Raw genomic sequence first — 14,031 nt, 5'->3', positions numbered from 1 at the left:
ATGGGGTGAGTTAGAGCTCAAAGCCCAAAGACTCCACCTATCTCTTGGTCCAGTCCCGGCGTGAGACACGGGAGCCCTCGAGAACTGACCGGGAGTCAGCGGATTACCTTGCTCCGTAATACGATGATCACATCAGATCTTCAAAGATTTGGGATTATGTTAACTGACCGCCTCTGTACCGGTAAAATAATTAGATATTATTTATCTATTTACATTTTTTTTTTTTAAACTTAATTAAATTGTCGAAATTTGCTCCACACAATGTAAATTAGTTTATTTGATATAAAATTAAATATTCTACTCAAATACTTTGTGTAGCGTAAACCTAAATGATTTGAGTTAACCTAACTTAAATTCGATCTGTTCAAATAACGCAATTGAACCTTGCAGCTTGTTGCTATCTAGCAACAAACACATTACCATATTACATTTATAACTTTTTGTACTGTATAACACGTATGATGCTGTTGTGAGTTTACAGTTCCCCATTCAAGCGTAATACTAATGATTCCTCAGTAGCCTACTTGCTTCATGAGAATAGCAATACACACTGATTTTTATTTAATAATGTACCCAACCTCGAACTAACCATTAGCTCCACTCTTCTCCACAATGGTAACCTCCATTACATTTACATTTATTAACAAACATTAACAAGTCTCCTAGGCTACTTGTTCCACTTTGCGTATAAATACATTAAAATAACTCTTAATTTTAAAATTTAGGGTGCGTCTCAATCCGCTTCCAAGTTCAGTAGTCTGGCAACGCATGCTGGGGACTGGAAATCCACTGCCTGGTTTCAGCAATACAATGATGCAACACATATTATTCACATAGTCCCAACACAATTGAATTAAGTGAACATAGATGGATTGTGCACAATTAAATTAAGTTGAAACCAAATGCTAAAGAATTGTGTTGCATTAGTTTATTTTAAATAAGTTAAATGAGCAAGCAGTAAAAATCACGTTGAGTGAACACCATCCGTTAGAAGTCTGAATCCATTTGAACATTAAAAAGCAGTGTGATCATATCAGTTTTTAAAGACTGTGTTCAAGTCCCAGCTGGGCCTTTCTGTGTGGAGTTTGCATGTTCTCCCTGTGTTCGTGTGGGTTTCCTCTGGGTACTCTGGTTTCCCCCACAGTCCAAAAGACATGCAGGTTAAGTTAATTGGAGACCCTAAATTGCCCGTAGGTGTGAATATGCATGTCTGTGTGTGTTGCCCTGTGATGGACTGGCCACCTGTCCAGGGTGTTTCTCTGCCTTCAGCCCGAGACAGCTTGGATAGGCTCCAGCACTACCCTACATAGGACAAGCAGCTATTGAAGATGGATGGATGGACGGTTTAATATTTTCAATACAGCTGCTTTCCCTTTTTTCAGTGAGCTTAGACCAGCCAACCAGTTTTTTTGGGTCAACAATTTGGTGCCATTTAAGTCCCCATTACTAGTTATGGTATTTATTATGTTTAATTTCAACCAATTAAAATTGTAATAAGTGTGTTAAAAATTATAATGCCTATTTATAATGTCACACCCTGCTAAAAAGTCCATCTTAACTAGCATGCAATTCCCATGTTGGTCTAGGCTGGTTTATGCTGGTTAGTGCTGGTTTGGTGCTGGTCTAGCTGGTAGACCAGCACAGCCATGCTTTTCAGTAGCAAAACCTAGCTTGCAAAGCTGGTTGACCAGCAAAGTGTTTCTGAAAAAGCTGGTTAAGCTAGCTGTCCATGTACCTTGTTTGTTGACGCAGTTGCACCAGACTCATCACCCAAATCTACATAAGCTTAAAAGCCTGGTGGGGACACCAGCACACAAGCATCCCTTTCTGGGGGACCAGCACCCAAAAGACAACATAAGCTGGTGACGAACAATACTGGTCCTTACACACACTGTTGTAAGCCTACATTACATTTACATTACATTTATTCATTTGGCAGACGCTTTTATCCAAAGCGACTTACAAAAGAGGAAAACATAAGCAAATCATCTTAAGGAGACAGTGGTATAAAAAGTGCCGTATTACAGAGTTTCACTAGCATCAGAATAGTATTCAAAACAGAATAAAGTGCAACAGGAATTATAATTTTTTTTTTTTTTAATGACTGGTTAAGCACTCATGGAAAAGATGTGTTTTTAGCCGTTTTTTGAAGACAGAGAGTGAGTCAGCTTCACGGATGGAGTTGGGAAGGTCGTTCCACCAACGTGGTATGATGAAGCTGAAAGTCTGGGAAAGTGTTTTGGTGCCTCTTTGTGTTGGTACAACAAGGCGCCGATCCTTAGCCGACTGCAGGCTTCTAGTGGGCACGTAGCTCTGCAAAATGATTTTAGGCATGCTGGAGCTGACCCAGTGACTGTTCTGTATGCCAGCATCAGAGCCTTGAATTTGATACGTGCGTCAACCGGCAGCCAGTGGAGAGAGACAAGGAGTGGTGTAACATGCGCTTTCTTTAGTTCATTAAAGACCAGACGTGCTGCTGCATTCTGGATCATTTGCAGGGGTCTAATTGCACATGCAGGGAGGCCTGCAATGAGAGCGTTACAGTAGTCCAGTCTAGTTATGACAAGTGATTGAACAAGAAGTTGTGTGGCATGTTCAGAGAAGAAGGGTCTTATCTTCCTGATATTGTAGAGTGTAAATCTACATGATCTTGCGGTCTTTGAGATGCAGTCTGTGAAATTTAGTCTGTTGGCGATGGTTACCCCTAGATTTCTGACCGATTTGGAAGGCGTTAGTCACATTTTATGTAATTAAAATCATTTTAGTTTATTGTAACTATGTCATGTCCTCATATCCCCAAAGCATCATATTATTCAAACATCTTTTGCCAGGTTAGTCATATGTGATCAACCGCTTTGTTATGGGAAGATAGGGAAAATTTATGTCATTTTAAAGTATCATATCATATATTTAGATATCATTCACAGACTATGTAGTGGCTAATTTTTTTTCCACTGAATGTCTAGCCTGTTACTATCCACCCTGACACTGTCCATTCAACAGAAAGGACATCTGAATTTTTTTAATTAATTTAGCTTGACCTGTATATGACTTATAACATATTTAACATGTTCCTTTAATGATGAAACATAAAGAAACATAAAAGTATGTTTAATTTTTCAAAAGTTTTAAAGCAGAAAAGGCACTGAATTGCAGGAAAGACCCATTTGCCTTGTTCTTTTTTCTCTGACACCTGTTGATGAAACAGCTCTGGTAGAAACAGTTAAATTCTGACATACTCTCTAGGGGCTGTTCATATCAGGGCAGTATATCAGCATCACTATAACAACAATTTCAGAAAGAGGGATACAGCTATAAATGATTGTTACAAGCTTAATAGACATTATTTCTACTTGTATTATAGGAAACCAGAAAATTGTTTATCAGAGCACTTGCTTAGTTCAGTTTGTTCCCCCCTGTGGGTTTAGTTCTCCATATAAGAGACATTAGTACACTAATCTTTTAAAATGCTCCATATTCTAATATTCTTAAGTGAGAAAGGCATCAATGCTGACTTAGAGTGCCGTTTGAACAGGTGGTATTGGGAGGCACTTTAAAATCAATAGATTTATTTTCCTGTATGGCCTAATTTTACATGTATGAGAGGTGGTAAAAGGCCACTGCACATTGCCAAGTGGTGCTCTACAACTAGCCAGGTCTTCTGGAGATTTATATGTCATAATAGGATTGTGGGTAAGCGGTGCTTGGCTTCCTGAATTTATGTGCCTGATTTGTCTGCCCCCTCATCTAATTCACACACTTAGGGACCTACAATAGACAAATGTAATTAGAGAGGAACATAAACATATGGTACCAACATTGTGAATTTAATCCTCACTGCTTACATATTGATCAATTCTGTGCACAAATGTCAATGCATGTCATTGTAATGTTCTTCCGCAATATACTTTGTATACATTTACATATTTTTGGAGTGGGGTTTACTTAAAAAAAAAACCTAGGAAACAATTTCCACACAGAAATTGGTGGTAATTTTAACAGACCATATTTATGTATAATAGACTATGTAGTCTATTAGACAACATCACCTTGCTTTGATGGTGATAGAAGCAAGATACAGAGCTGCGCATGCAGCCCTCAACACTTGGTGCACCAAACATGAAGACGGTAAAAATAAACAGATATATATATATATATATATTTTAATAATAAACAGGTCATTTTGAGTAGAAAATGATCTTCAGACTTAATAAAGCAAGAAGTTCCTAAATGTAACAACAAAATCAACAATAAAAATGGTGTAAATAAACTTGCAAACAGTAACACTATGCAAGTTCATTAAAGGTTCAAGCACGCTGGGAAGACCAGCTTCGAAAAGTTAAGTAAAATTTACAATTACATGTAACATTTACTCAAATTAGCCAATAAAAATGACAAGGTTTTCTACTTTAGGATCGGTACATGATTATGCACTGTAGGGATAGCAAACAGTTATAAAATAATATTTACTTATAAGCTAAAGCATACATTTTTTCATGTTTGAATTGAGTGCAAATGCAGAATTTACTTAATATTTTCAAGTTCATGCTTAAACTAATTTATTCAATGTAGAAAGTACTTAATCTTTTCTGCTATATTTACTTCACCACAAAATATTTTTTTCTTGTATTTTATCTTAAATGCAAATATAAACTAACAATTCAAGGCAAATGATCATGCCTGAATTATCCCTTTTAAAGGCACATACACAGAATTTAATTTGAGCAAGAATTTTATTGGAATGAATGCGTAAGAAACCATTAAACTAAATTCCATTTTGGTTTTGTTAGTGTAAACATTACGTTGCATTTAGTGCACATTTATATATAAATGATCATTATGCAGCATGCACCTTCAATAACACTTAAATTTCAGCCTAGTTCAGCTGGTTTCTGGAAGCTCCCACAGTAACACCCTCTTTGAAAAGTACAGTAGTTTCCTGTAAGCTACTTTTACCCCTACCCTATTCAACAATAAACATTTCCACAAACTGAAATGTTTTTCTGTTTAAAACTACTGCAAAATTTGAGATAAGAAAATAACAAGTAGTTTCTCACAGTGACTACAACACCTGAAAGGAATAAGGAAATACTGTACATTTTAGGAATTATTCTCCCACCCACATAGATTTGGATAACATAAAATGAAACAATTTATTTATTTAGCTTGGGATCTGATTTTCAAAGTCTTTGAGCTGCTATTTTATTTTTCACGAAGTCTCAAAGTGTTGCTGAGGTTTCAGTCAGCATGTTCACTACTTATGGCTAAGTCTTAAGTATTTAATTAGTGCCAGCCATTGTTAATCTCTCCCTGTCCCCCATTCAGTACACACTCGCACACACAACTACACACCTCAACATGTGACCCTATCACTACAGGATTACTCAACCTCCCCAGAATACTTAATCATACGGTAGTGTACAGAGGAGGAGTTGTATGTGCTGCAATAACTGCACAGTTTTGTGACAAATTTCCAGTATGACAACTAGCCTGGTGTTCTCTAGTGTAGAAGTGTACCCTGTACTGTTTATAAGTAAATAAATGAGAATAAGTGCAAAATAAATGAACAAATCATAAGATTAAGAAACATTGTTGAAATCTCAACAGTTTCTAATGCGCACACACTCAAGAGAGTGTGCAACATGCGTGGACATGATCATTTAACATACAAATCACAATGATGGCGAAAACTAAAGACAACATACTGCATTAAGTATAAAATGAGCTCTGAATAAACACAAAAAGACAAACAACTGAAAGTTACAACAAATAAAATAACAGCAGTGTATCTGAAATTGGCAAGAAGTAAAGCTAAGCTGAACACACTAATCTGCATAATTTATTCACAACGCAAAACTTTGCTGGGAACTGGAGCGCAGCTTCTTATAACAGTATTATTAGACACAGTTTGCACCTTGCTGACTAACGGGCACACCTGACAGAAACGCAGAAAATAAGTTATGAAAAATATTGCTTTGTGGCTATTTAAGACTTTGAGGCTTCTTTTGTATAAAGGATAGCAGAAACAGCGCTTGTCAAATCTTTAGAGCTTTTTATGTTTTCTCAAGATTAATCTGCTGGGGAAGGAATTCAGTCACTGTCAATATAAAGATGCAAAAAACTCACATAGAGTGAACATATGAGCAATTAATCTGGAAAATAACCAAACCATCCTATCTGCAAAGATCTCTGCTCTCTAAGAGGTATGTGTTTATTCTTTACAATTGTTTACAAATATATATTTCGAGGTGTTGTGTTTATAGGCCCTATTTAAAATCTGTCATTTTATTGCTGTAGTTACCTGATTTTCCCTGACGTTTTAACTTCTATTCACTTCTGCACACATTCTGGCTGACTTTTTGTTTTCATTGATTTTGTTGCTCTAAATAAACATTTACACATTGTTATGTGGGTAGTTGAAATAGAATTTCAAGCATTGTCAGCCGTGTCCTATGCTATTAAAACTATCTAAAACTATTTTAAACAGCATTTTCATATTTTGTGTTACTTTAATGGTTGTATTTGTTAACATTAGTTAACTGCATTAGTTAACATGAACTAACAATGAACAATACTAAATAATCTTGGTTAATGTTAATTACTCATTTTAAAGTTAACATCAGTTAATACAATATGAACTAATATGAGCAAACAATCAACAATTGTATTTTTATAAATTGACATTAGCCAAGATTAATAAATGCTGGAAAATTGTAGTATATATTGTTAATGATACCTAATGAAAACCTTATTAAAATGTTACCCAGTAATTATCATACTTGCATTTTCCATGAACTCATATTATTTGAGACATTGGTTTATTTGTACTTCTAGAAAAAGATTGACAGGTGGTCAAAATAAGGCGATAAAATGGTGACTTGTCACAGCACCTAAAATACACTATTCCCTTATGCATGCATGTAGATTTTAACCTGACATCTTCATGTTTGGAACAAAAGCTATTGATATTTGTCATCTACCAAGCTATACAATATAGTGCTTCTTTTTTTAGTGCTTTCTATTAAAAAAATATGCTCATCATGTTTGCAGTGGTTCTATGGATGTTTGAAAGTTATGAACATTTTCACACCGGGGGCCCATTTTCATCATTTCACCTAGGGCCCCACAAACCCACAGGCCAGAATGGTTTATTCATTAAAATATTTGTTTGCCAAAACAGTGGTTTGATATTTTTGAACATTACCTTTTACATTTAGCTATTTCATTAATTGTTTTAGGTTTCATAATTGTTTTACCGTTCAAATTTAGCTGAAATTTAAATTTAAATTTAGCTGTTTAATGGCAGGCTTCATTGCGACATGTCTCAACGTACTGTATATACAAAATCTCTACCACTAGAGGACACCCTTAACTTTAAGTTAATGTGCAACAAGTGACGCTGTTGTTGAAGTTCATACAAGCATTCATGCCTGCAAACCAAACACTCGTGCTTGCTCGTAATGTTCATCAAAAGCCACACATATACATTATTGTATGTAATACATTGAAATGGTTTGTTCTGTTAGTTGCCCAAAATGACACAAGGAGAGAGCAAGAAAAATAGAAAGATAAAGTGTTGTGTGAGAGAGTAATCAAGGGACAGAGGGAGAGAGAGAGAGTGAATGGCCCTTTTGAAACTTGGTTCACATAGCAATACTATAGACTTCTATTTGTTCGCCTATATAAGTATTTAGGCCTATTAATGTGGATAGATTATTAAAAGTGTTCTCTCACTCTAGAGGAAGAAACACCTCAAATTAAAATAACTCAATTTTTCCCCTTATAAGAAACAAATGGAAATGCAAAAATAAGACTTAATTTTCAAAAATATTAATAAATACCACAACTAACTAACTAACTAGCAAGCCAGCCAGCCAGCCAGCCAGCCAACCAACCGAAAATCCAACCAATCAACTAACAAAGTTAATAAATACATTATACATATTTATTATAAATTATTGAATAAATAAATAAATGATTTTTTTTTTTTTATCCTGGCCACTCTTTTTCCAAGTAATGCCAGTGAATGAGGACTGAGAGTGTCAAGCTAAAAAATTACATAAATGGAACATAACATTATCATGAAAGTCCATACGACTCGTGAACTATATTCCAATGCTGTATCTGAAATTGCTCACTCGTTCACACAAAATTTTATATTTTGTATAGTGAATGCCAGTGAGTACACTACAGTATATGACCGAATTTGGATGCTGATGTAAACACTGTGCGTTGGTACTTTTATCTTACATACAGTGCATTCAAAAAGAATTCAGACCCCTTAATTTTTTCACATTTTGTTATGTTGCAGCCTTATGCTAAAATGCTTTAAATTATATATTTTTTTCACATCAGTCTACACTCCATAACCCATAATGACAAAGCAAGAACCAGATTTTTGATAAATTAGCAAATTTATTAAAAAGAAAAAATGGAAATATCACATTGACATAAGTATTCAGACCCTTAACTCAGTACTTAGTTGAAGAACCTTTGGCAGAGATTATAGCCTCAAGTCTTTTTGGATATGATGCGAGAAGCTATGCACACCTGGTTTTGGGGATTTTCTTGCCATTCTTCTCTGCAGATCCTCTCAAGCTCTGTCAGGTTGGATGGGGACTGTAGGTGGACAGTCATTTTCAGATCTCTCCAGAGATGTTGGGTTTGATTGGGTTCAAGTCTGGGCTCTGGATGGGCCACTCAAGGACATTCACTGAGCTGTCCCTAAGCCACTCTTGCGTTGTCTTGGCTGTGTGCTTAGGGTTACTGTCCTGTTGGAAGGTGACCTCCGGACCAGTCTGAGGTCCTGAGTGCTCTGGACCAGGTTTTCATTAAGGATATCTCTGTATTTTGCTGCGTTCAGCTTTCCTTCAACCCTGACCAGTCCCCCAGTCCCAGCCACTGAAAAACACCCCCACAGCATGATGCTACCACCACCATGCTTCACCGTTGGGATGGTATTGCGCAGGTGATGAGCGGTGCCTGGCTTCCTCCAGACATGATGCTTGGAATTGAGGCCAGACAGTTAAATCTTCATTTCATCAGACCAGAGAATCTTGTTTCTCACTGTCTGAGAGTCCTTTAGGTGCTTTTTTGTATGTCTTGCACTGAGGAGAGGCTTCCGTCTGGCCACTCTGCCATAAAGCCCAAATCGGTGGAGTGTTGCAGTAATGGTTGTCCTTCTGCACCTTCTCACCCTGTTGCTCAGTTTGGCCAGGCGGCCAGCTCTAGGAAGTGTCCTGGTTGCTCCAAACTTCTTCCATTTAAGAATTATGGAGGCCACTGTGCTCTTGGGAACCTTCAATGCAGCTGAGTTTTTTTTGTAGCCTTCCCCAGATCTGTGCCTCGACACAATCCTGTCTCTGAGCTCTGCAGGCAGTCCCTTTGTCCTCATGGCTTGGTTTTTGCTCTGATATGCATTTTCAGCTGTGAGATCTTAGATAGATAGGTGTGTGCCTTTCCAAATAATGTCCAATCAATTGAATTCGCCACAGGTGGACTCCAATCAAAGTGTAGAATCATCTCTAAGATGATCCAGAGAAATGGGATGCACCTGAGCTAAATTTCAAGTGTCATACAAAGGGTATGAATACTTACGTCAATGTGATTTTTCAGTTTTTCTTTTTAATAAATTTGCAAAGTTATCAAAAATATGGTTCTAGCTTTGTCATTATGGGTTATGGTGTGCAGATTGATGTGAAAAATATCTAAAAGCATTTTAGCATAAGGCTGCAACATAAAATGTGAAAAAATTAAAGTGTCTGAATAATATCTGAATGCACTGTATACCTTACTTTGGAAAATTATAGACTAATAATTATTTTATTTTTGTAACTTTATATGCATTTGTGCCAGCATTGTGGTTGAATTGACTGTATATTATACAATAAATCTTCATTCTGTTTATTATCATGTTCATAATGATTATATGTTCGGTCATGTGCAGACTTTTTGGCTGTAAATGATTTTCTTCTTTTTTTTCTGGAATATTGTGAATAAAATGTCCCTACTACATGACTGATATCACATATAAAAAATTCATGTCTTTGAGGAAGCACACCTCTGTGACAGAATTAGGATTTTCTCAAATGCAAAAGGCACTTTCCACAAATAATGTACAAAATAGGGACTAAAGCTGTAACGTTGGTGTCAAGAGTGGAAGAGGAAGAGAGGAGACACAGGAGTAGATTCTTATCATCTTTTAATAATAATCGCTGGAGTGGAAACTAACGATCAAGGTCAACATGCTAACATAACACAACAATAAATCTTAACATCTAAACTTAACTCAACATAACACTTCATAAACACAAAGTAGCACTTCATTAACTCAATGTAACACTTCAAGGACTGACAAGTGAATGGGCAAAACAAGAGGATATTTATACAAAAGGAACTAATGAGGGAATGGAATACAGGTGAGGATAATAAGAAACAGATGGAAGTGATGAGGGCAGTGAAACATGGGAGATGTATTCCAGAGGGAAACTTCAAAATAAGAGTCCTTGAAGAAATGAGGGAGACAGACTGTGACATTACCCCCCCCTTTTAAAGGGCGACTCCTGGTGCCCAAAGACGGATGAAGAGTGTAGGATGATGCAGAAGGTGAAGGATCCAGGGAGGACGATCCGGGGGCCTGAGGGGCAACTTCAGGGCTGGGAATGGATCCGGTGGCCTGGGGGGCGGCTTCAGGGCTGGGAATGGATCCGGAGGCCTGGGGGGCAGCCACAGGGCAGGGACTGGGTCAGGAGGCCTGGGAGGCAGCCACAGGGCAGGGACTGGGTCAGGAGGCCTGGGAGGCGGCCACAGGGCAGGACTGAGTCAAGAGGAGGAGACTCTGGGGAAGTGGGCAGAGCCATGGAAGACTCTGAGGGCAGAGCTAGGAGAGGCTCGAGAAAGGCAGGTGGAGCAGTGGAAGGCAGAGCCATGGAAGGCTCGAGGGGCGGAGCCATGGAAGGTGGAGCCGCGGGAGGCTCGAGGGGCAGAGCCAGGAGAGGCTCGACAAAGGCAGGCAGAGCCATGGAAGGTGGAGCTGTGAGGGGCTTGAAGGGTGGAGCCATTGAAGGCTGAGCCGTGAGGGGCTCGAAGGGTGGAGCCATTGAAGGCTGAGCCATGAGAGACCCAAGGGACAGAGCCAGGGAACTTGGTGCCCGGAGCATAGCCGAAGGCTCGAAGGACCATCTTGGAGCCGGGGGCTCAGAGGACCGAGGCAGCACTGAAGGCTCGGAGGTCCGAGGCAGAGCTGGGGGAATCGGAGGACTGAGGTCAGAGCCAGCGGGACTGAGGACCAAGGTGGAGCTGGAGGGACGAGGGACCCTGATGACGCCGATAGGCTGACGGCCCACGGTGGAGACGAGGGGACATTGAGCCGAGGTGTTGATGAGTGATCGGAGGGCCAAGGCGGAGTCCAGGGCTCAGAGGGACAAGGCGGAGTCGGAGGGTCAACAGATCCCTTGCCTGTGGTTTCGTAGGGAGCGAAGGTCGAGCCGGTGACATGGGAGGAGCCGGCTAACCAGGAGGAGGAGGAGGAGGAGGAAGTGTCCTGAGTGGAGCCAGCAGAGGAGGAAGGGCCAGGGTACTGGACGGAACCAGAGTGTCCATTAAGCTGGCTAGAACCAGCTGAGGATGAAGGGTAGTTAGGGTGGGAACTAGGGCAGGGAGCAAGTCCAGGTCTATTAGCTTGGTGACAGCTGGCTCAGGGGCAGTCAAGGCAACAGGTATTGTCACTGGGATGGTCAAGGCTACAGGCACTGGCTCTGGGACAGCTAAGGGCACTGGCTCTGGGACGGCTACGGGCCCTGGCTCTGGGACGGTCGAGGCTATGGGTGCTGGCTCTGGGACGGTCGAGGCTACGGGCACTGGCTCATTGTCCGTGCCAGGCGTGGGCGCTGGCTCGTTGACCGTGGCAGGCGTGGGCGCTGGCTCATTGACCGTGGCAGGAGTCGTCGTGGACAGTTTGGAAGGAGGGTCTTCCTTGTGGGTCGTTAGTGGTGAGAGGAGATGTAGGGACAGCGTGGCTCAGACAAATTCTAAAGAGGGAAGATTTTCCACTTGCGGAAGGGCTGTGGGATGAAGTTTAGGCCCATTCCATAAATGGCACAGAGGTAGGGGTCTGAGACAGTGGAGGAAGTGACGAGTTGACAGAATCTGGCAGTGTAATCCAGGAGAGGAAGGTCTTATTTAAATAATTCCATTAAAGAACCAGTCAGCTCCATGACTAAATGTATTGTGCTCGTCGGGGTCTGGCTTTCTGGGAGAGGAGGATAAGTGGGAACGCTGGAGTAGAGGAGGACGTTTGGAAGAGCAGGTGATTGAATACGTATTCTTTGTAGGTCAGTCCTTCTTTAACGCTGGTTTCAGGAGTGGAAGAGGAAGAGAGGAGATGCAGGAGTAGACTCTTATAATCTTTTAATAATAATCGCTGGAGTGGAAACAAATGCTAGAGTGAAAACAAATGATCAAGCTCAACATGCTAACGTAACACAACAATAAATGAGGAGGGAAACTTCAAAATAAGAGTCAGTGAAGAAATGAGGGAGACAGTCTGTGACAAAAACACCTTAAGTCATTTTTTAAAGTAAAAGTAGGTGAGTAGCCTTCAGAAAATGTTGATCATAAACTATATAACCTAAATAACTAAATATTTTACAGTATGAGAGTTTTTATTATTATTTGATTTTTAAGTTTACCATTTTTGCAACCCTTTTAAAAATATTGGGGACTTGCCTAAATCCAGTTTAAAATCCTGATTTGTGAGATTTTTATTTTCTAACAATAAACATCAAAAAACAAGTTTATAAATTGTAACAGGATTTGAAGCAACTGAATTGCAGAAAGAAATTTGTATGGTCTATATTTCAGCCAGTTAGATTTTGATAAGATTTCAATGTTAAAGGTGCACTCAGTAATTTTTTCCTCATGAAAAAAATTTAACTCCTAAAGACATTAATTGTAATTTTGTAATATATGTAGGAAATCATAACCACTCACATTAAAATGAAGACTCAAGTCATATCAGTAACTTTATAAATAGGGTGACCAGATTCCTGCTTGTGGAAAACGGGACTGCCCCCTCCCAGCAAAAATGAAATTGATGTATCCTTACCTAGGTGCAGATCAATGCGAAGTAGAGGATGCATCCGTATCTGTAACTGTTGTCACCTTGTACTTTTTGCTGGCAGCAATTTTTCTCAATGTGCGCTTGTCTTTCTAGAGTTTATCGTAAAATGCAGAGCAGTCCAGTCCAAAATTAAGACGTACGAAAAGCATTGCTTTCATGACTGTTACACTGAGTTGAGATTTATCTCCATGCTGCATTCATTAATGAGCACACACATTCCACAGATGCAGATGTCCCAGGCAGGCATAACATAAACTCCACGACCTAGGCTAAGACTCCGAAGTTGATGGTCTTGCTCTACAGCTCATGAAAAATGTTTGTCCATCTCTCAGACATGGCCGTCTTGTTCATGTTCCACTCAGTAATGCGATGAATGACAATGTTTTTCACGCATGCCCACTCATCAAAGAGCGTGGTTTCATCAATCAAACTGAGAGCGGAGATTCTAGAGTAGAAGTGTTCGAAGCTGCTCTGAATGTCTTTCCACTCTGGGATGTCCCTCAGTAGGGCCCACTCAAGGTTTTCTGTGTTCTCCAATGAGCGACTCCAATTTTGGAGGTAATCCACCGATGCTGAATAAAAGTTTCTCACTGCACAAAAGAAATCATCCACTCGCATGTCACCAGCTTCAACCAGGGCATCCAACTGCTTTTTAAAGTCAGAGGGTATGATTGATTCCTCCAGCCTGACCTGCAAGACTTTTCTCAGGTCATGAATGTGCAAAGATATGGCCATGTACAACAGAATGATAAGCAAAAAGTCCTTCACTTATGTGCACCTTGTCAGATTCGTAACTTTGCTTCACAAAAAGAATCGCTAACACTTGGTGTGGCACACTTATTTTTAGCAGCATCCACATGCTTTTTTGTATGAACATGCTGCGTGATGTCGGTGCGGCCTCCATGAGTGAT

The sequence above is a fragment of the Myxocyprinus asiaticus genome, chromosome 24 (genome assembly GCF_019703515.2).
Source record: "Myxocyprinus asiaticus isolate MX2 ecotype Aquarium Trade chromosome 24, UBuf_Myxa_2, whole genome shotgun sequence".
In the NCBI taxonomy this organism is placed as follows: domain Eukaryota; kingdom Metazoa; phylum Chordata; class Actinopteri; order Cypriniformes; family Catostomidae; genus Myxocyprinus; species Myxocyprinus asiaticus.
The sequence above is the reverse complement of the archived record's forward strand: the minus strand, read 5'-3'. Positions refer to the sequence as shown.